Source organism: Mustela nigripes, chromosome 1 (genome assembly GCF_022355385.1).
Source record: "Mustela nigripes isolate SB6536 chromosome 1, MUSNIG.SB6536, whole genome shotgun sequence".
Classification (NCBI taxonomy): Eukaryota; Metazoa; Chordata; class Mammalia; order Carnivora; family Mustelidae; genus Mustela; species Mustela nigripes.
The window spans coordinates 79,012,763-79,036,562 of NC_081557.1; the positions used below are offsets into that span (position 1 = coordinate 79,012,763).

The 23,800-nt window shown below is 43.7% G+C and overlaps 1 protein-coding gene across 3 annotated transcripts in view; it reads right to left on the reverse strand.

The window, feature by feature from the left end:
• Positions 1-23,800, reverse strand: part of NTM (neurotrimin) — a 932,320-nt gene that overhangs the window by 751,333 nt on the left and 157,187 nt on the right. The gene's annotated exons all lie outside the window — the stretch shown is intronic.

Below are 23,800 nucleotides of genomic sequence, written 5' to 3' on the forward strand. Positions count from 1 at the left end.
TCTCATCTCTTAAATGAGGGGTTCCATCTGGAAAGCGTCAAAGTCCTTTCCAAATACTAAGATTCTCAGATTTGATTCGTAACAGGGTTCTAGACATTCGAATTTACCAACTAGAGTTTAGGAAAGCTGTTATAGTGAAAGTTTGAAAAATCAAAAGAGACCTCCACTGGGGGCAGATTTTGACAAGGGCATCTCTGTAATCTAGGACAAGCCCCGAATGAGCCCAGCTGGTGGACCAGCAGGCGTCCCCATGACCCAGACAGTAGTGAGTCTTCTCTTAACCAGGACAGGGTCAGGAGGACAGCCTTCTAGAACTGTGTCAGCAAACCATCAGGCAGTTCAATCTGAGGTGGTCCGTCCTCCATTCTCATAGACACCGTGGAAATCAGCAAGAAGCCTACTGCCAACGACGAGGGGATGTTGCAGCCTGCTGCCATGCAAAGGGCTGGGTTCTGGAGAATTCTCTTGGGGCTGCAATTAAGTGAGTGGTCACAGCTTTTGTGCCTGCTTTGGTCTCCCACAGGGAGCTCCTGAAGATTTCTTCCACTACCCTATCACTCTCTTTGCTTCATGGATAACATGGGCAGGGTGAACCTTTGCTTCCAAATGTTATTGGAAGATTTAATTAAGCACCATTTGAAATTTTTGAATGGAAATTACCACATTAGTCATGATTATTATCCATTTTCTTTAAACATAGGGCCAACTGCTAAGCTGTTAGGCACAAGCATGGAAATTACAAAAATATTCAAATATCCATTATCTGAGACTCTGTTTGCCAAGCATCCTATCTAATCAGGGAAAGCCTGCTGGAACAGATGGGCCTTACACTGTGCCCTATAAGCCAGGAAACTTGGACATGTTAGAACCCAGTGAATCTAAGTGCCAAATGTTACCACTACTACAAAGAACTCATTTTCTCCTCCGTAAAAGACTGGTTGCCCTCATTCTTTTCAAAGAACACACGTTTTCCACCTTGCACCAAGTGCTCTGACTTCTCTGACACTGGACCAGGAAGGGAGCAGTTCCATTCCTGCGGGGCAGAGGCCTCAGGTCAGACTTCCTGCAGCTAGGATCTCCCCAGAACTATTTCCAGGTAATGGGAGCCCGTCAGCATCAAGGGGTACTGGGAAGACAGATCAGCCTTGCAGGAGAGGGTTGTGCAAAGCTGCTAATGCAGGTGCTTCAACAGAGAGAAAGTGCCTTCATTTCAACTTTATATTTATGAGTAGTTTACAGAAAGCTTTGCAGCCAAAGGAAACAAAATTGGTAAACACAGTAAGTAATAGATTCAACAAATACGGCTAAGGATAAAGAACTAATTTACATTTAATGAGACAGCGATTGTTTATTAAATAAGAAATGGTTGTGTTTCTGAAGATGGCCTTAAAGGTTTTTCAGAAGAATACATTAAACACTGAATATAGCTTTTCATATTCAAAAGATAAGACTTGAGGAAAGGGGGAGGGGCCGAGCCAGGGAAATGAACTAAGAATGTAGGGAGCTGATAACTCCTGGAATACAGGCCACATACCAGGCCAGAACTTAATGGAAAACAAATTGCACAGAAGATTCCCTTCCTCGACACTATATCACAGGCTGACTCTACGGCATTGATCTTTTTTTTTTTTCTTAATAATATATAATAACTGACGAATATATGACATGTTGGGACATATATTCTGGTTCTGACCCCATATAATGGAGTTTTGAATCAAAATCTCTGTAACTGTGTTTGCAACTATGGAGATAGATGTTAGTTACCACTATCTTTGTAATTTCTAAGTGAGGAAAAACTAGGTTTTTCCATGTAGAAAACTAGAAAACTCTCCAGCATCCTATGCCAGATAAGACCAAGCACAGAATGTGACCAAATAGCAAAGTCATTTCTGTCTAGAATTTGCAAAGACCAGCTGAATCACAGGATTTGCTGAGATTCTTACCTGCAGGATCTCTTACAAGAACATGTAGTGCAACAATTTCGCTCGTTTATGTTAGAAGGCAAGTCATTTTTTAAACTTGCTGTTTCATGTCTTAAATGGCACTATACGAAGAGCCAGAACACCTGAATTTGAGTCCCAGGGACCAGAAGCTAGGGGTGGCAGAAAATTCTAGTTTTTACCCAGGCTGCTTCTCTTCCTGTTTTAATAGCCAGTCTGCATTTCCTGCCCACTTGTGCATTTAGGTCTGCACCCGACATTGTTCTGACCAATGGAATGAGAGCAGAAGCGATGTATTCCACTTTATGGTCCTGTGTTTAGAAGGAATACACGAGTGATTCCCTTGTTCCCTTACTCCTTCTGGCTCTTTGGATTACAGATGTGATGGTAAGTGCTGAAGCAGCTACTTTGAAACCAGAGGTAAACCTATGGCTGTCAGGATAACTCCTCCAGTCTGAGGCCATCTACCTTCTTGAAAGAGAAATACAGTTCCACTTGTATTAAGTCACTGTATTTGGAGTTGTCTTGTTAGAGCAATTTGGCCTATATCCTGCCTAATACAGAACTCAATTATAATGGACTTTGAAGCCAATATGCCATTTTACACATTTTGCTTCTGTTTTTAAACACACACTTCTTAAGGGTCAGGACTGTGTGTAATAAACTCGACACTGCAAAGTGAACATAGCATACTCTTCTCAGGTGTATTAGAGAGAAGGAGGAGAGAAAAGTATAGGAGAAACAAGCCAGGTCCTTAAGTATAAAACAAAAAGGCAGTTTATCATTTTACCAGAGAACTGTCAAGAAATACCAGATTGAAATACCAGGAGTAGTTGATAGGCCTTTTTGGTGTAATATGAAGAGTACTATTTGTTATAATCCCATGTTTCACTAAACAGAACAAATAGAAAAGTTTTCTATCAGGCTTTTGGGAATGTGGCTGAAAATGTACAAAAATGGAAGTTGGTCTGTCAAATCCTAGTCAGCCAGAAGAAATGCTGGCCATGTGACATAAACAAAGACAAACAAACAACAGTCTTCATTCTTGCTCTGTTTCTTACATACTCTGATTTGCATTTCATAATTATCCCTTCAATTATTTCTTGAATGTATTTCTTATTAAGAAAATATTCAGACATTCACAGAAAAATGATAACATAAACTCCATACATTCACCATTCGGAATGAACAATTATCATGATTTTGACATATTGGCTCATCTGTCATTGGGCTCTCTTTCAGCAGGAGTCATATATAAGGTGAATGGTGCATCAGAGACCCCAATTCTCTTTCCTTCAGGCTTAAGTTCTGGTCAGCATTTGCATAGGCACTCCTGGAAATCCAGGAAGTGGGGGGAACATCCGACCCTCACGTTGACCACTATCCTCTTAAAGACATGAAAATGTTGTCCAGTGGCCCCAGTGATACTTGGCTGACTTTCTAGTACCCTACACTTCAGACCAGGAAAGGAACAGCTTGGTTTATGAGGATACAGCCAACCTCATTAGCAACCAATATCCTCAAAATCTCAAGGGATCTTCTTGGAAGGATTTTAATAATAGGATGGGCATATACACTAAAAGGGAGAAATCTTGACAAGTTGAGAATAAAATAGACTTGTAGCTTTAGGCAAAAGAAAAGAGGCAGCTGAGGCGTTTGGAATAATAAAATCAGTAGCACTTTTATATAAAACTTTGAGGATTAGGGAACAGACCTCTCGGTCTTTTGATTCCCTGACAATAGGAATAATCACAGGTTATTGGACAGTTACGGGTATTTCCAGTCCCTGCATTTTAAGCCCAGCAGAATGGGTCTATCAAATCTGAAGGTGGCTATGTGGGATCAGGGTTTAACACCAGGGAGGACCACTAGGGATTCCATGCTGCTCCCACATCAGCAGGTAGAGATATTCACTGAAAGACAGAAGGAAACTATGGTTCCAGTCTAGTCCCAATCCTCTATATAAGTGGTCTCTCTCTATCTCTCTCTTTTTTTCTTTTATTTTCAGTGGCCTTAAGGCAGAATCTTTAGGGAACATCAATGGTAGCAGCTCCAAAAGCTAAGCTGTATGCTGCAAAGTGAGGTATGTGTTGGACTCCAGGGCTGAGCCCTTTTGATATGCCAGTCTTAAGCTGACATTTAACATTTGCTCAAAGATACAGTCTTGATAGAGCATGACTTGCTGCCCCCATCCCCACCGCCCTGCCCTTCAGCCCATCTAGCCCCATCATCAAAATGCTCCAAGAAACATTTCAATGATGAGGCACAGGGACGCCTGGGTGGCTCAGTTGGCTGGGCATCCAACTTTTTTATTTCAGCTCAGATCGTGGTCTTGGGATTGTGAGATCGAGCCTGGCATTAGTCTCTGCACTCTCTGAGTAGTCTGCTTGAGATTCTTTCCCTCTCTCCCTTTGACCCTCCCCCAACTCATACACACACACTCTCTCTCTCTCTTCCTCAAAGAGAGATAGATAAATAAATTATCTGAGACAATTGCATTAGCAACAGAATCCCCTACATTTTGGAAGGTGGTAGCCCAAAGCAAAGACCCACACACTTCTATGTGCCACATAACAGAGCTGATAAAACATGATCAAAATAATTTAAAAGTGTGTCTTCCAGGTGGGAGGAAGATAAATCTATTATTGACTTTAAGTCAGGGAACCTAGGCTTCCTGATGGAAGGGTTTATGGTTTTATGGGCGTCAGAAGTTTGGGCAATTTTGACACTATGATTTGGTCATGACAGAAGGAACAAAATCTTCACATTCTCAAAAAGGGACTCTTTCCTTTATGCTACTTTCAAAGGAGAAGCTTGAAGCTCGGAAAGGTGAAGTGGATTTCATAGGGTCAGGAGTCAATGAGAAGACGTAGGTCATGAATTGGGCTTCCCTTTTCATTCCTCTGAGCCAAATTACTCAATTCATGGAATGACTCACTGGTGGCAGAGCTGCCTCAGCCACAAAGACATGCGACGGAGCAGTCATTCCACCTTGACCATGGCTTCTTTCTCCCAAAGACAAGTGACTTAGACTGAGAGATAAGATTCATCTCAATATTTGCTTCAGGAGCAGTGGTCACAGTGGCAACACTGTCTCTAGACTGATTCTACAGTCTCCTGAAGCCTCCCCCAGTGCTCAGCACATCGTAACAGGTCCTTGCCCTGCCCCTCCATTTGGACTTGCACTTCTAGCCCCACTCATACACACACACTCTGGGCTCCCACTGTGCCCTACTTCCCTTTCCTGGGAAAACAATCTGCTTCAAAATGCTTCAGAACTCTAGAATGAGCTTCCCTTGCCTGTCATGGCAGATTGGTTTAAAATTATACACACACACACACACACACACACACACACACATATATGTATGTATATATATGTGTGTGTGTCTGTATAACATATATGTAATAACAAATTACATGAAATACCACTTCCCAGTCACACACATGCATATATTAACAGAGTTATTCCACCATTAGTGTTCTGCCCCAGAATGGTTTAAGTATAAGCAACAATAATAGCTAACATCCACAGCATGGTCCTCTAAGATATGTATATGATTTCATTTAATTTTCCAAAATTCCCTATGCAGTAGGTAATTTTTATAGCCTTTTTTTTTTTTTTATAGAAGAGGAGGCTAAGACACAGAGAGGTATAGTAATCTGCCCAAGGATTCACAACTGATAAGCAGCAGAACCAAGCTTTCATTTTTCTTTTTTTTTTAATTTAACAGACAGAGATCACAAGTAGGCAGAAAGGCAGTCAGAGAGAGAGAGAGAGGAGGACGCAGGCTCCCTGCTGAGCAGAGAGCCCAATGCAGGGCTTGATCCCAGGACCCTGGGATCATGACCCAAGCTGAAGGCAGAGGCCTCAACCCACAGAGCCACCCAGGCACCACCAAAACCAGGCTTTAAACCAGTTACCCTGACTTAGCCATTATTAAACACCATTTCCAGTAAGAGTGGAATCTGAAGTATTAAATGATAATACACTGCCTTTAATGTAATTCATATATAGATTGCTGTTTTCCAAATTTACAGTGATTGATAATATTCCATCTACCTGTTTCACTCTATTTGCAGGTGAGGGAAGGAGGGGGTAGTGACTTTTTGGTTTTAATGGCTTGATTCTTGATGTGGGAAGGTGAGTGGAGATTGGACATCAATAAGAACTGTATCAGAGGCATCGGGTTTCTAATCTTGCCACTTGTGTTGGCTTTCACACTTGTTTCCAATCTTCTATCTGTTTTCCTTCTGCCTTCAGCTCCAAGGACATATTCTCTCCATGACAGCTCTCAGAACACTAATTTCCGTCCACAAGGTGCTAAACCATCATTTCCTCACACAAGCAAGAGGCTTTCCTCTGACTGTTCCCTTGGAGGCTAGTTAACTTCCTCTTGAGGTCTCTCAAGAGCTGGAGGCTACCAGTTATCCACAAAGGTGGCATCTTTGTTCCTTTGCCATTTGTAATCCTTCCTTACTCGCTACCCATGGGGGCTGGGGCTGGGAGCTCCAGCACACTGTCACTCATTGGCATTTAAAAATGTTCTATTAAGTCCATTCCCTGAGGAAAGTGACTTCTCTGGAGGAACAGATGCTATCAGAGAAAGTGTGTTTTGTGCCCAATGGGGTTATCGTCTTCTTGGTGGACAGTACTGATAAAGCACCTTTCCTGCCTGGGCAAGAGCTGGAAACACGTCTCTCCCCAGACAGCATCTGAAAACCAGAGCTGACAATTGGGCTGGGATCAAGTGATGAAAGTGAGGCAAGAGACTCGCCCAAATGTTCCTGAACTGCCTTGTGCTTCACTCATTCTTAATCTACCTGTCATCAGGTATTCCAGAGGCTAGACATATCAGGAATCTGTAGGCAAATCAGGACCATTAGTTCATTCTCCTGTACTGAGGGGCTCTGTTCTACAATCCATTCCATCACCAAGAAAAGACTTGGGGAACTACTCATGGGTTTCAAGAAATATGACCTTTGAAGACTGTCTCCAATGTGTATAATCCTGAGGACCAAATGACCACCCTGTCTAATGGAATTCTGCTCCATTTATCCCATCTCTTCCTAAAGAACCAATAAAAAAGGAACCAAATGAAATGGCATGGGGGTATAAATTGACTTTGACTACAGGTTGAGAAAAATGATTGTATTTCTCTTATATTTATGACATGTGGAATTAACTATATTTAATACATATGGGTGACTTAGAAAAATGTATGACTTCTTTAAAAGAGAGAGTTTTTTTGTATTTACTAAGCTGATCTCTCTAAGGCACCCTGAGTGGATTAATTACAATGGGCAGTTGGGACAAATGCCCTGCCATCAGCAGCCTCCATTCCCCTGCCAGAAGAGCTGGGAGAGACAGTGCTCTTCAGAAGGCAAAGCAAAGTACATCCCAGCAGATGTTCACTTCTCCAAGAAATCATGGGGGGGGGGGGGGACAAGGGGGAAAGTACCTGTGATTTCCAAAACCTTTGTTGAAACCTAATTGCTGTTGGTATATAGCAAAGTAGTGTTAATATAAAACTTAATCCCGGAGATTCTTTTGCTTCTCACTTAGGAATTATTATTATTATTTTAATTTTTTATTTTTTATAAACATATATTTTTATCCCCAGGGGTACAGGTCTGTGAATCACCAGGTTTACACACTTCACAGCACTCACCAAAGCACATACCCTCCCCAATGTCCATAATCCCACCCCTTTCTCCCAACCTCCCTCCCCCCAGCAACCCTCAGTTTGTTTTGTGAGATTAAGAGGAATTATTTTTAAGATAGCAGCCCAGAGTAGTGAAAAAGCCAGGTGAAAATAGTAGAACGGAGGGATGAGAAGTAGCTTCCTATCTTTGTTGTACTTGTGAGTTACTCCTTTGTAAATATGTGCTCCTGTGTGTGTGGTGGGGACCACCACATGTTCTCATCAAAGTCTAACTCTTTAGGCAGCCTGGTAGACTTCAGCAAGCAAAAACTTAAACTTTGTATATAAAGAGTATTTGTAGCAACATTCATTTTTAAGCTGTTACATCCCGAGCATCTTGAGTATCTCTGCCAAAAGTCCTAAGTTACTAAATGTTGTGTTTGGTTAACAACTGTTATGTCACCAAATACTGGAGGGAATTAGCCTTTTCACGTTATGTGCTAAGCCTCAAACTATCATGGGATCATCATGTAAATCATTTATTGTTCACACATTCATTCAGTAACTTTTAATGAGATCATGCTTTGTTTTAAGCATTGCTCTGGAGGCTGCAGATTTAAATATGACAAAGCCATTTAGAGGTTCGCATGACCTGAAAGAAAGACAAATATGTCAACATATAATTGACCAAAGAACATGTGAAATTACAGAAGAAACTTAAGTCCAAACTACTGAAGCAGTAACTCTCAGACCATCTAAAGACAGGAAGAGAACGGTTCATAAAGGAGGTGTTATTTGACCAGGGCCTTGAACAACTGGTAAGTGAGAGGGACTGACCAGGGAAAGAATGGAATGAAGCTATTGGCAGCAGGGAGAATAATGGGTACATGAGTTAAGAGAATTTGAAATAGCAAGTGGTCAAGTTCACTGGAAATGGAAGTGAAAATGAATGTAGGTGCCAGGTTTTAAATCACCGTGCATGCTGCATGGAGAGGTCAAAACTTGATTTTACAGATGGTGGTGTAGATCGTAAAACAAAAAAACATCAGACAAGTTAGGGATTATACAGTTCTAATGAAGATTGTGGTGGTAGACATGAGAGTATAGGTAATTTTTTTTTTTTTTAATGTGTAGGAGGTGGCAGAAAATTGAGTTTAGGAACTAATTGGACATAAACAATAGGGAGGAAGAGACAGGATGACTCCCAAGTTGCTAGCATGGGGTGTGCGACCATTCATAAAATTAGAAAACTTTCAAAGAAGGACTGGGTTTGGAGGCCTGAGTGAGGAGTTTGGTTATAATACTTAGAGTTGGGGTGTGTATTAGATATCAGGTGACACCGTCTGGGGGGCTGCTAAGTGTTCATCGAGGCCTCGAGAGTGGAAAAGTTCTGTATTTACATTAAGGTTTTTGAAATTTTGTCCAAAAATTATAGAATATCAAATACCTAAAAAGTACATCAAACATGGATATGTAGCTTGATGAATTCTTGAAAATGGTACACCTTTGTCACTACCACCCAGACAAGTAAAAGGACACCACCAACAACCCAGAACTATCAGGTCCCCTCCACATCACATCACTCCCCTTGAGCACAAGTAAACCCCATCCTAATTTGTATCATAACCACCTCCTCTGGGGTTTTGTTTATTTTGCTGGATTTGTGTTTTGTTTTGTTACATGCATCCCCAATATAAGAGTTTAATTTTGTCTGTTTTGAAATGTCATACAGTGTGCGTTCTGAGTCTGGTTACTGTAGCTCAATGTGCTTTGTGAGTCATTCTTGTTCCCTGTCTTTAGAATTGACTAATTTTCAATGCTGTTTGACATCCCCTGGAATGAATATACTACAATGTATGTCTTCATTCTACAGTGATAGACATTTTCATTGTTTCCATCTTGAGGCTATTTTCAACAACATTGTCAGAAACATTCTTGCACATATCCCCTGATACACATGCGAACACATTTCTTAAACTAGGAATGTAATTTATAAAGTCACATGTTATGCATATCTTACACTTTGTTAGAAAGGCAAACTATTTTCCAAATTGACTGCCCCAAGTTGCACCCCGACTAGCTGCGTGTGACGCACACATTACTCCGTGTCTCACCAACACTTGGTGTTGGCAGGTTTCTTTTCTTTTCTCTCTCTCTCTCTCTCCTTTGCCTTCTCCATCCCTCCTCTACCCTGTTTCCTTCCTTTCCCCTTCTTTCTTCCCTCCCTTCCTCTTTTACTTTTTTCCACATTCTGGGGAGTGTGCTTTAGTACATCACTGTGGTGTTAATTTGCCTCTCCCTGTTACCTAATGATGTTGAATTGGCCTTTTGGGTCCTCTTTTGTAAAATGCTTGTTTAAGTTTTTGCTTGCTGAAGTCTACCAGGCTGCCTAAAGAGTTAGACTTTGATGAGAACATGTGAATTGTAGGACACTTACTTTAAAGGTATCTGTAGCGATTCTAGCCAATAGAAAGCTTTGGTTCCCCGTGTTATAATGGCTCTGGATGGCCAAAGAAGTCGCACCCCTCTTTTCTGTTCTTTCCAGTGTGTGAAATCTTGATATGGGAAGTGAGAGTTTTATATCAAAACCTAATTATTATTATTATTATTATTATTATTTTTTTTTTTTTGCTATGTCTTATCACCTAGCTGGCTGTAGCTCCCTGCTCCTTTTCCTCACCTGAAAACCCAGGTCTTGTTATTGCTGGCATAGCCTCTGCCATGAGCCCCTTTCTCTAATCACAAAGAGAAATCCCCACAAGGACATCTGTGGGTCCTCCAAGGGCAGGACATGAAGCAAAGAGACTGTGGGAACAAGCATTTTATCAACAAAGCAGTTCCATGGATAGAGGATTTTTGAGCAGCTCCAAGGATGTTAACAGAAGATAAAAAGATAAAAAATAGTTGATGAGTGTTGGTTCATAGTTCCATGTGTTTGAAACACAGAGGTACTGACAAAGCTAGAATGGTTTCTGTTACAAGACTTTCTGAAGCCTTCATGTACATTGAAGATTGCATTTCCAAGAGGGTGATCATAGTAGATACCATGTTCTCAAACTTCTTTGACCATTGCAATCATGAGTTGTTCTTTTTATTTATGTACTTTTTGAGGAACATGTCACAGCATTTTCCTACTGCATGTGTTCCCTCCACCTTCAAAATTCATTCTGTTTTTGTTTGTGTTATTCTGACAGACTCACTTGGCTACCAGAGAAGTCTTTCCTTTATGAACCTCTCACTGTCTTCTCACTGTCACTCTATTGTTTAAAGGTCACCTGAATCCCTCATCTTCATGAACTGGTATGGAGTATATGGTGCCAAGAAAAGCAAGGGCTTGAGAGTAAAAGGTTTAGGTCTGAATAATCCAGGCTTTACCACTGCCAAGTGGGACAACTTGGTAGCATTCACAAACTACTTTAACTGTCTAAGCCCGGTTCCCTCACTGAAAAGGAGACAGAAGAGTGTCTGTTTCATAAGGCTTTCTCTCTCTCTCTCTTTCTTTTTTTCTTTTTGATCCTTTATTAATGCACTTCATGTAACATGTTCAGAACAGTGCTTGGCACAAAGTAAATATTTAATAGAGTTATTTATCGTTCTTGTTATTACTCCTGCGTCTTTTGCCAGCATGGATCCCTAATTCTCCAGATCCAGAGACACAGGCGTCCCCTGAAGCCAAGCAAGCACTTCATGGGTGCTCATGGATCTGCTGTGAAATACAAGTCATCACGTGTTTAATTATATAAACGCAACTCACCATGCACACACATGTCTGTGAGAAGGACACTAGTTTCTATTGTGTGTTGTCATTGGCAAGATGGAATCTCATCATTAGTGTTGAGAGAGGTTCATCATCTTTGGAGCAGAATTTAATTTCCTCCTGTGAACATTTTATCTCCTCCCCTACCCCAGCTTCCTGACTCTTCACTAATGAAGATTTTTGAAAAGCTGTATGGAATAGTGTTTGAATGATTATGAATAACCTCTAATAGAATCTGTCCTTGACCAAAAACCCTTTCTCAGGTGCAAGGCACAGAAGCACATGGGGTAAAAAAGCTTGCAGTATCAAAAAACAAATACTTTGTGACTGGGGGAGAATATTTTCCATCCTTCAATCAGTTTTGTTGGTCTTGTTTTTTGTTTGGGGGTTCTTTTTCCCAAAAATTTAAGAATGCAAACACTAGTCCCTGGCTCACTGTGGGATAATATATATGAAATGTTTAGCTTAATGACCGGCATCTTGAAGGCAGTCAAGAATCTTGACTCTCTCTCCTGTTCCTTTCTGCCTGTAGATTCTTCCACATAGAGTGTGACCCTAGACTTGTGTTTCTTTAGTCACCTGCTGACAGTGAACTGAGCAGTGTTCTCAGAGGCACCATCCAAGATCCATACACAGTCCCTTCCTAATAGATTGTCTCAAATTCCGTGCTTCTGGCTTCTGCTGCCAAACTCTAGAATGGGATCTGAGAATACTCCAGAAAGGGACAAAGCATTCTTCCTGAATCTGCCTCTGAACTGTTACTACACTTTTCTTGGCATCCCTTTTGGGCACGGAGAAGATTAGTGAATGGTAGGGATAAGGAGCTTTTGTGCTTTGGGGCATCTATTCATCTAAGCTTTTAGCCATCCTATATGCACAAGTACCACATAAAAAAACAAGATACACAAAACATGAATTCTGCTTTCAAGGACTCCCAATTTTGAGGGCAATCAGATCATTGGCTGTGAAGCCCTGTATTACTGTAGCTTTCTTACTACTATCCTTTCCACGTCAGTGCTCCCAATTCCCAGTTATCTGGTAACTGATTTTAAATTATTAGTCCGTAGTGCATGTCTGCTGTTGGCCTGTTTCTTTTCATTTGATGTACAAGGTAACTGCTGGATTTAGATTATACGAAGAGGCCTGGAGGCAATGGGTATGTTGGATGGATATCACATAAATAAATAAAAGAGGTCAGCCTCTCATCTCCCCCACACTGCCAACCCCCCAACAGTCCCGCTGGATCAAAATGGAGAAGTCTGGTTGGGAAAGCAGACGTTGCTTTACCCATTCCAATGGGAATTGGCAAACTCTTTATCTCCGGAAGCCTTGTCAGTATCATATTTAATCTGAATGTTATCATAATTATTGTAACTTTACATTTATATAGCACTGAGTCTCTGGGGAGAAAAAAAAAGCTCTGTGAATATAAAAGATGATCAAGCTTCTTTCCTCCCTTCTAGGGAGACAGAATACTGTGTTTTGTTTTGGTTTGGTTTGGTTTTGGTTTTGGTTTGTTTGTTTGTTTTGTTTTGTTTCTGATTATTTTTCTTCCTTGTCTTGACTGACTCCTTCAGGCATCACCTGGATATACTGCCTGGGGTCTATTTTCTTTACTGGGTGGGTTTGACTTAGAAAAATACAGAAGGGGAGGAAGGTGCTGGTGGAGGCAAAACATACTTATGACCAAAGGAAAAAGTTCTTGCAATCACTTCAGAAGGAAGGAAACTAAAATTTATTAACTACCTAGTAAAATCCAAAGCCTGAGTTCCTTGTTTTCCATAACTAGCTGAGAAGTCACTAAAATTCCCAGAGAAGTACCACTCTCCTTATTTTATTGTTATAGAAACAGAAGCTCCTTTAAATTCAGGAACTTACTCCAGGTCACTGCATGTGTGGCAGAGGCAGAGTTTGAAACCCTCTGTCTCTTTCCAAATTTCCTGCTCTTTTTGCTGTGACCTTGAAAACAAGTTTGTGACCTTATTCCCATGCCTTCTAGCTACCTTCTGCTTCACACTGTGCTAGGCCTCGTAGGTTTGAGAGCAATCAATGATTTATAAACCCTACCTCTCACCTTCTAGGATTTTCCAAAAGAGAAATAGAATCCAAGGATGACCAATCCACATGAACTAGGGACAAAAGCACGTGGTGAGGTCTTTAGGAGTGGAGAGGATGAGGACATAAATAGGAACTAAAATCCTAGGGAAGACTTCTTGGAAGAGCGGGGTTGGAGCACAGCCTCACAGACCAGAAACATGGAGCAGCAAGTGTTATGGGAAGGCAGTAGCGTGGCACAAAATCCGGAGACAGAAGTAAGGGTTTTAGGACAGGGAGACTGAGATCAGCCAAGGGGAGGGGCACAGGGACAGACAGAGGGTCCTGAGGCCTGGGAGATGGGTTCAGAGGAGAAGAAAAGTATAGCTTGAGAGGTAGGGAGATGAAAGAAGTTCTTCATCTGGGCCTCCTGCTTTCCTCACACACCCCAAGCTCAACTGGTTTCTCATTGCCTTCTAGGGTCACTGGGCAGCTTCTCAGAAAGATCCTCATGCTTCCTGTCACTCCTGGTTTACTTGGCTGCTCCCTTTACGTTCCCCCAGTGACTGAGGCAGCATAGAGGCTGCTGGGTCTCTCTCGCTACCAGGGAATGTGGTGTTGCCAGAGAGAAAAACTCCAAATGGCATACTGGGCTGCTCGGAGCTTCGGCCAGTGCAGGAAGCACAGGCTGGTTCCAAAGTCTGGAAAACATGACATGGTTGACACCGGCCAAGGTTGATAGGCAATTTTTCAGCCTTAGCAGAAATCCCTGCTGTGCAGAATTGGAAAAGGAGGGGCAGGTGTCTATAAATGGGATGACAGGGAAATGGGACAATCGTCAGGGCCAGCTTGGATTGCAAATGCAGTGGTGGGAAATCTTGCTCCTATGGAGGGTCCCTAACCAACAGAAAAATAAAATCAACGGAGGTTACTTAGAGGTAAAATACAATGTGGCTTCCTTTGTTAAAGAAATACATAATGAGCTTATACTTAACCTATCTTAAAGTGAAGGGATGGGAAACAGAGAGCATTAGACCTGCTTCAAAAAGCATTGTCTTGCTTAAAACCTGCCTCAAAAAGGAAGAGACTTAACGCCTTAACACAGCACACGATGGCATAAATTATTATCGTTACCTTTTAATAACAGTAATGCAAGCTCATGGTATAAAAATTCAAATAGTTACAGCAGGGTGTTAGGTAAAATGTAAATGTCCCCATCTTCCACCCCCAGCTGGCAAGCCATGTGGAAATGACGTTTGTATTTTCCCGTCACTTGCCAGGTTCCTGATCATCAAATTCAGCAGTCCTTCCCTGGATGGTTTCTCACTGCTCCCGTCCCCAGCCAGGTTAGATTACTTTCAGATATTCAAATGTTCCAGCACTTCACTCCTCCAGGCTTTTGCTCAGGCAGCACCCTCTGCCTGCAAATGCACCCTCCCACCAGCCCCCTGCCTCTTGCACTCCACTCGGCGACACCTTCAACACAGCTTAATATTCAGCCCAAATGTCACTTTCTTTATGAAGTTTTCCCTTATATGACCCCATAGTTCTGCTCATCACCTTCTTGAAACTCTCATCGTCTCTTGCATGTATTTAATAGTTTTTTGGTTTCATGTCTTCCTCCCCCTGCTGATTCAGTATTGTTTGAGCGTGTGTGTTCTTCTCTTGTTCTGAGCGCGGAGCCAGGAGATTGATGCAGACTCCGAGCTCTGTGAATGTTGGTGGAATGAATGAATGGATGGATGAGCGAATGCGCGAGATATACCAAAGCCAAACTGAGAAAGGTTTTTCGATGCCTTATTGAAATCAAAAGGAGAGGTGACAGAATGAGAATGTGGAGAGAAAAAAAGGGGTTGAATAGAGAAAAAATGGAGGAAAGACTTCCAGCCACAGAAAGGGAGACACAGAGAAGAAAAGAAGAGAAAGAGAGAGAGAGAGAGACAGGCAAAAAATCGTACACATTGAAAAAGACAGAAAGATAAAAATAAGCCATTCAACCCACACTCTCTTATCTACCTGGATCTGTTCCTTAGCATTCTAGAAATGTTACCTAATGCCTTTTCATAGTTCTTTATATTCTTTTCATTCTTAAACCCTCAGAGAACCAGGTCTAGGTGGGTTAAATTGAGCGGCCCATCAAAGAAACAAGTGTCATCTGAATCACTAGTGGTGAGAGAAGTAAGGGTATCCTTACAGCCAGATGAAATTTCTCTAAAAGGAAGACAGGGTTAATTAACAAAGACAAAAATGGCAGATTGAGAGGGTTCTGAAGTCTTGTGGCCAAAGATCTAGGATGAGATTTTGATTCCATGGTGGCCTGCTTTACTCCTTAGATCGCCTCAGCCCATGCCAGATAGTTACCCTCTTAGGTGGCCGGACATTCATTTTTATGATCTGGCTCTGGGACCACTTGGAGAGCCCACAACCTGGTGTTGAGGGCCTCTCTGAGGAGGGTCTTGCAAACTCACCACATGTGTTCCTTGCAATTCCTTTCAGGTGTCAGGGCCTGTTCTGAGCAGGAAAATCGTCTCCCAATTTTGACTCAGTCCTCAACAATTGTATTTAATTGCTGTAACTCCTGGAACTTGAAAAAGAAGACATTCTTTTTCCTATTCACCCGGAACAGAAGAGAATAAAATTGAGGCAAGAACTTGTAAGGAAGAAGAGACAGGAGAACTCCAGAAAAGCGGACATGCCAGCCAGTGGCGCGGTCGTGCCGCCGGAGTAGGACTAAGGGAGGCTCTCCCTTTCTTCTTCGCATTCTTCTGTAGCACTGTAATTTTTCAAAGCCAACTGCATTACTCTGGAAATTGGGGAAAATATTTTCAAAATAAGGGAAACAAAAAGAAAAACTTGCTTTATCCTGAATGCTGGGGAAAGCTGTCTCAGAGCCCCACAGCACCCAAGGGCCTGCTCCTGAGACCTGTGTTCTAGACAACAGAGCCTCTCCGTGTGACTGGGCTGTATAGATCCTGTCCTATTCTCGTCCGCCAGGACTTGGGAGAGAAGTCACCCGAGATACAGTAAGTTGGGGTAGGGGCTTTGAGGAGGGACGGCATCTCTGCAAGAAACAGACCCAGCCTCTTTCCTAGGAAGGGAGGAGAGGCCACCTGCCTGGCGTGTTTGCTAACACGCAGGAGCTGTGGCCTGTAATCATCATTAGCTCTCTTTGGTGTTTACTGACTGTTATTAATTAGAATGAGCAAACTTGGCATTAATGTGCCTGCCATAAGGATGAAGGCTCTTACTGCACAACCATCCTGCATAAGCAGCTAGACTGGGACTCATTTACCAACTGTTACAGGGATGATGTTGGAGTACAGACACTAGCTGCCGGAGGTCCAGGCAGGACCAAGGGCGCGGATGCTCTGGCCTGGATCTCTCTAGAAGCGGAGAGTTAGGGGAGCTCTGCCAGGGGGAGCGGAGCCTCTCCTTAGCTCATGTGGTCACTGCTAGCAGGCTCGAGGTAGCTTCCCAAAGCAGCCCCGGCAAGCTCACATGATTCTGTCACCAGACAAGCTTCCCTCTTGCCCTGGACACTGCAGCTTTCTCCACAATCAGAAAATCACGGAACATAACTTCCTGCACGAGTCAGTGGACTGGTGTTCTGTTGCCCTTTGAGAGAGACTGTACCCTCCAGTGAATTTTGGGAAAGAGGTTGGGCAGGGGGCTTGCGAGGCTCTGCTCTATCATACAGTACTAGTATTCTCTGGCTTCTCTGGAAGAGACATTATGGCCCTGTATTCCCTCCCCTGAAAGGATCAGCTTTCAAAGAGGAGACTGCCACCCTCTGGGGGAATATAGAAGACAGGAGGCAGAGGCCATGTCAGCTGGAGAGGAGGGCTAATTTGCTCCCCAGTAGACAGGCAGCCTGGGATGGAGAGGGGGCTCTCAGAGACACAATGGTGGTTTCAGCTGGCTCAGAAAGGCCCTTGAGAGAGATGGAAGGTGGGAGAGCAGTTCGTTCTGCTCAGAGAAGTCACGCGCTCTCCCTCGGCTTCTCCGAAGGACACAGAATGATCTGCAAGCAGGAGGGTAAGGCCTTCCAGAGAAAAGGCACTGGGACCGCGTTCTCTAGGCTCTTGGCCCTGTATTTTGCATTGTTTGGCACATTGCTCTTTATTCTCCCAGAGGACCTGGGAACTGGCAACAGGCCCGACCTATTGCGGGCTCACGTCTGAGCAGCTCCAGAAACAAGCAGCAGCTCCCACGTGGGGAAGGACCTGAGCAGACATGGCCTGCGTCATTATGGCCTCCTTCCTTCTCTGGCATGTACTGAAATTTCTGTGACTGACTAGGCCATGGCATATCTGAATGTCTTTGGTCCTAGACACACTTATGCTCTTTCCTCTGAATCATGAGTGGGATTGTGGGGATTGTGAAAAGTAGGAGAGCTGATGAATGAGGACACTGAATAGGATCTGGGTAACCTGGATATTTGGGGGAAAGGATGGCTTAAGATTTTGTGCCATCAGAGGCACTTATGGTCTCGGAGAAGTCCACAGGAAAAAAACCCTCAGGCAAATCCACACTTCTGAGATCTCAACTGCTAAGGAAGGAAAGACCCCTTTTTCATGGAGGTTTGGACCCAGGAGAGTATCTGGCGAGCAGCACTTATCATTGCCATGGTGATCAAGTATCAAACACCTAAAAGTGCACAGTGCCGCTCTGAGAAGGGCTTCTTTCACCTCCCTGTCTTTTCAGGTGCTACTTGTTCCATTGGAAATCTAGTCACTCCATTAGGCATTTGAAGAAATTCATGCAGTTGCGAGGCTCCTCTCAAATGTCACCTCTTTGAGGCCCTCTTGACCCTCCAAGCTGAGCTAGGTTTCTCCATTCTCTGTGGGCTTATTAGACCTTGTAACTTTCCTTGAATGCAAACAAAGCATCGAAACGGAATGAACAGTCTTTCCCATTTGGTTGTGCACTGTCTAAGGTCAATACTTATGTTTTATTTATCCCTCTACTCCTCTAGATCCAGGCCTGGCATGCTGTAGGTACTAATGAATGAGCTGAAGAACAAAATCCACCATGCAAAGGTCTTCTGCAAACTGTTCCTCTATTAAAAATACACTGGTGTTCACAGACAAGAAAACACATAGTTGATAAATTTACAGTTAATATTGAGCCAAGGCATAAAGAGAGGAAGAATAAAACTTTTGAGGATAAATGTTAAAGTAGAGTCCTTTTGAGGATAAAGGACGTAGAGTTGAAGTAGAGATTTATTGAGCAGCTACTCTTCACCTGGTGCATGCAAGACGAGGTCTGTAAATATGTCATCAATTTCGACCTTCACCACAGTTTAGCACAGTTCTAGGTGACTGAGTCTAACGGTGAACAACAGAGACTGGATCTCATTGTTTGCTTACACACAATCTACAGTTGATTCTACAACTCAGAGAGGGTTGGTATCTTGCCTGCCTTTGAGTATCTCAAAAGAGTTCAGCATGAATTTAAAGTCCGGTCTGTATGGTTTTAAGGTCTATTCTCTCTCCCCAATCTAGGTTGTATATATTCCAGAAGACTTGGGCCAGGAACCCTGATGTTTCCATTATGCAATCAAGAAGGACATCCTTGAAGATTAATTAGTCTGAAACCTTCTGGGGCCTCCAAATAAGCTTTGTTGATGTTTAACAGACCCACAGTTTTATCCCTCAGTGCTGGGCTTGGCAGTAGGCATTGGGAGGGGAAGGAAAGTAATGCCTCTCTGTCCCTTTAAGTCCTAAATTGTTTTTAGGTGTTTGTTTAGAGACAGCATTGGGATGTTGCCTGCCAGGCAGGGAAGAGGGTGGACGTGGCCTCCTTCAGACCTCTCCTCATCAGAGTTACTGTTTCGAGTAACGAGGAAGCACGGGAATTGATTTGATGCCTAATGAATAATCAGCTGCCATCAATAATTGTAATCACTAATCTGGTGCAATTAGAGGCAATTATAATAAATGCAATTTCCTCCCGAGCCACTAACGAACTACAGAAATATGAATTGACTTAAGGGGGCTGGCAGTGATTTATGTGATTGTGAGATCACGAATACCACTATCTTTGTAAAGATTCTTAAAGGAGCAAGGTCCTAGTCTGATTTCACTCTTAACTAATGAGAAGCTAGAAAATACAATTCTGGAGGTGAGGAGCACAGGTGCCTACTCTATCTCTCCTACAACTAGCTTCGGATAATCGTAGATACCTGTGCAGACTCAGCTCAGACTGTCACTTGAAGATCTGTTCCTGTACGTTTTGCTTACTAGAGAGAGATTCTGAGTTCACACCTTCAAGTCTTGAAGAACAAGGACTAAAGCACCCAATCAATTCTGCAAGAGAGGGTGTTGACAGCAACATCTGGATGGAGGCGGCCTTTGTTATTCCCAAGGGAGGCATGTCTATTGGCCCATTACCCTTTCCACATCCAGATGAATCCCCCAGATTTCATAAAGATTTGATCTTTATGTAAATTGAAGGAAACTAGAAGTTGTCAATATCTTACAAATGCTTAAATAACTTTAATTATGTTATTCTGATTCCTAGAAATTTTGATTGACCATCAATTTTCTAGTGAATCAGCCAGAGACATTGGAAGGACTCCACCACATGACCCTAAAGAACTGTGACAACACTCTATTGCGCAACAGTGAGAGTGGGAGGTAAGGAGACTTGCTGGGGACAGAGGGTGTTTCCAGGATGCTGGCCATTCAGTACAAAAACTGGGAAAGTCTCAGGCAAACCAAGATGAGTTGTTCCCACGGAGACACAGGCCAAGGCCAGATAATGCAGAAAGGGAGGTTGGACTCTGTTCCCGTTGCACTTACAATGAAATTCAATCTCCCGGACATGGACTGGAAGGTTCTGCAAAATCTAACCTCTGCTCGGCTGCCCAACTCCTCTCCCACTGGTGGACTCCCCCAAAACTCATTTCACATGGGCCTTTTGTTTCTTCTTTCTCAAGTGTGCCAACTTTGTTCTTGTCTCAAAACTTTCCACTCGCCTATCCTTTGCCTGGCGTGTTCCGGGACTCGAATTTTCCCACGGCTGGCTTCTCCTTGTCATTCGAGTTTTACCTCAGATGGCCTCTGTCAAATTAGGCTCCCAGGCACTTGCTGTTACATCATAATCTGGATGTGGGTGTGTGCCTCCCAATCTCACCCTCTCTGTCTTATTCGCTGCAAAATCACAGGCCTACAGGGGTGCTGGCACAGGGCAAGGCCTCAGTCGATCTCTATCCCACGAATGACTGAAACCACGTTCCAGGCCCACTTTCTGCTGCTTCTACACCTGTTGTCATGCCCATGCACCTTTTCTATATGCCATTGCCTGAACGCATCCTATGTCATGCTCTGGCTTTTGCTGGAAATGCCCTTCCCACATGGCTGTCAGATAAAGTTCTTCCAGAAGGTAACTTCAGTGCAGTTCGCTGCATGGCCTTCCCTGGCCCCTTGATCCAGGATGGTCCCTTCATGTCCTTTAAGAAGCATCTAGTGTGTACCATGTTCTGGGCATTAAGTCCTTTAGCTTTGGACATTCATCATCTCTATTGCATCCTCTCTCTTTGGGGTCGTCACCTCTACTCAATGGTACCTTCTCCCTCTGCCCCAGCTCTGCATCACCTGCTCTGTGTTCCTGGCACTTTGATGCAGACAAATGAACAAGATAATGTGCAAGCCTCTTGCACGCACTTTACACGGAATGGGATCCCCTTTACGAAGTCGGATTTTTGACTTGAATAGAAACAGAGTCTGTGTGGTGTCATAGCTGGGAATTAACTTACGGCTCTGCAGGTACAAACACTAGTCTCGGGGCTCCCACTAACTAGGTGTTTGGCATTGGCCAGATCCCTTTATCCCCTGCCTGTGGTTTCCTTGTATGTCAAAGGAAGCAACACTGGGTTTCCCAAGTGCTTCCAGCTCTCACAGTCTCCGGTTCTATGCTTTGCTGGAACTGCAGGGGGCGAGGGAGGGGAGGGGAGCCTCACGTGTTCATGTTTAAAATTTCAAATGGAGGAAGTTGTTGTTTTCTTCTCTTCTCCCTAGTGGTAGCAAACAAGCAATAAATATGGAAATCCTAAAAGCCAGAGAAAATAGTGAGTGTTCTCCATCTTGCTGACAAAGTACACAGAGGCTGCATCATCAAATGAAGGCTTATCCCTTCACTGCACTTGCACCAATTCCTCCTGGCCCGGCACGGCTGGACCGTTCACAGGACAGGCATCTTTTGTTCTGCGAACACTGGGCCCTGGCCCTGTTCCAGCCAGCACAGCCCAGGATGACCAGCGCAGAGTGAAGGTGCAGCATTCCTTCACCAGGGAGTCTGAATGGACCAAATTCATGCTTGCTAAAACAATTCACAGGCTGTAGAAGCTATGCAGGTGAAAGGGGAGGGTGGTTCTGGGAGACAGCAGAGGAGAAAGAGATAAAAAAGGCAAAGCAGTGTCCCCACTGCAGGCAGCCAAACCCTCTCCCGCCAGGGGACAGGTAACCGATTTTCAAAATTGTGCAGACATAGTCATTCATGGCTCTGTGCTTTTTCTACCTGCTGGTTAAGCTCCAGCCAGGATCCTGCCTAAACCCCATTCCCAGCAGATGTCCCAGGAAGGACTGAAGTAACAAAAGCCTTTACCAGCCGATCTTCAGCAGCCTCTTCCCAAGATGGCAGGGAGTGGAAGGCTGGTCTTTAGTGGGTGTGTTGGCTCCGGGTCCTTCCCTGAACTGCCTCCACCCAACGCTGGGCCTGCTCCATTTGTACCGTGGGAAGGTGGCAGCTCTCCCTGAGGCTCACATGTTCCCCAACCCTCCTCCCCCCGAGCAGCAGGCCTGTGGTACGTCCGCTGCTCTCCAGATGGGCCCGCAAGCCCCTAGGGCTCCACCAGGACCTTCAGAATGGACTCTCAAAATCCCTTACCTGCTTCCCGACTAGTCCCTGGCATCTCACCTCACTGCAGAATACGCTCTTTCCTTCTCCTGTCCAGATCTTACGTATTCTTCCAGGCCCAGCTCAAGCCCTGCTTCCCTACATGAAATGACCCTTGAGTATTTTATTCCTCAAGCAAGGTCATCTTTTCAGCTCCAACCAGAGGTGTGTCTCTATCTCACTGTTTAGCACTGCTTTGTAAAACACTGAGTAATTGTTTCACATGTATATGTTGTTTCCTTAAGTGGGATATATCCTTTATACAATCAGAAGCGTCATGTTGATGGATGGGTTGTAGATAGAGAGATAAACTTCTGATAAAGAAAATGGAGTAAAATGCTAATTGTAAGACTCCAGCGGATGTGTTAGAGGCGACTCACTGCAGAATTCTTGCCTCTTTTCTGTATGTTTGATGACTTCCCTATACACATGTAGAAAATCATTCAAACTTCCTTATCTTTTGTTTCATCCACTGGTGTGTTTCTTTAGCATTGATGAAGTGCTTCCTGCTTCCTGGGATGGGGGGACCCTATGTGCAGGTCCTCTCTAATAACCCAGGTGAGGCTGAGAACATTTCGTGGAAGTTCCACAGATAATTGCTAAGTGTCATTCCCAGCCACTCATGTCCACCGGCTTCTGCTTTTCCGATTTGCCATCAGTGTTGACCAACCTTCACATGGTAGGCCTGGGCGGTTTGAGGGCTATCAGGCAACTCTTGGCTACTATCCATACCTCCACACCCATGGGAAGGAGGTCGAGAGCACTTTGATGACTGCTGAGGTCCAAGTAATCTGTTTCCCCCAGGACTGTCTCAGGAAAGGTATCATTGAGCAAGTCCCCTGCACCTCCCCCCCAGTTTTCTATCAAGGAGAAGAGTGAGCCCTGCCACCTAACCACCCAACCTATACATTTATTACGAGTATTGACTTTTTTGACACTGAGTCGTTCTTTCCCGGAAGGCGTCCACACCTAAGAGTTCTGCTGTAGATATCAGGTGTGTTTGGCAATAGTCACACGTTAAGTCAACAGCATGCTATAAACATTCAGTCAGCCATGTTGGGGAGTTGTTTCTGCATCTCAATTATAGTAAGCAGTGACAAAGGGAAGCTACTGTGTGTTGGCTAATTGGATTTAAATTTTAAAAATTAAATTTTTTTTAAAAAAAGGAAGTAAAGCTAGTAAAGCAAGCCCCGGATTTAGGATGGGTTGTGCTCCTATGACAGAGACAGATGCGCGAGCTTCAAGGCCATATCATAACGGCTTCAAACCAGAAGTTTTGGGTGACAGCCTCTGTTGGGGGTGATGGCGTTCCCTGCCTTCTTCTCTTTGGGGACCTAAACACTACGCCTGAGCATCTGGGATGGGAGGGACAGAGATTCTGATAAGGACATTGATGCCATTTGCCTGACACTTAATGGGTCACCAAGAACTTCAAAATAGCTTTAGATGAGGGGCCCAGGGCAGAGGTCCTGAGAAATATGTTGTTCACTTCATGATCCGAGGCCTGCATGAGGCAGTCAGTAAAT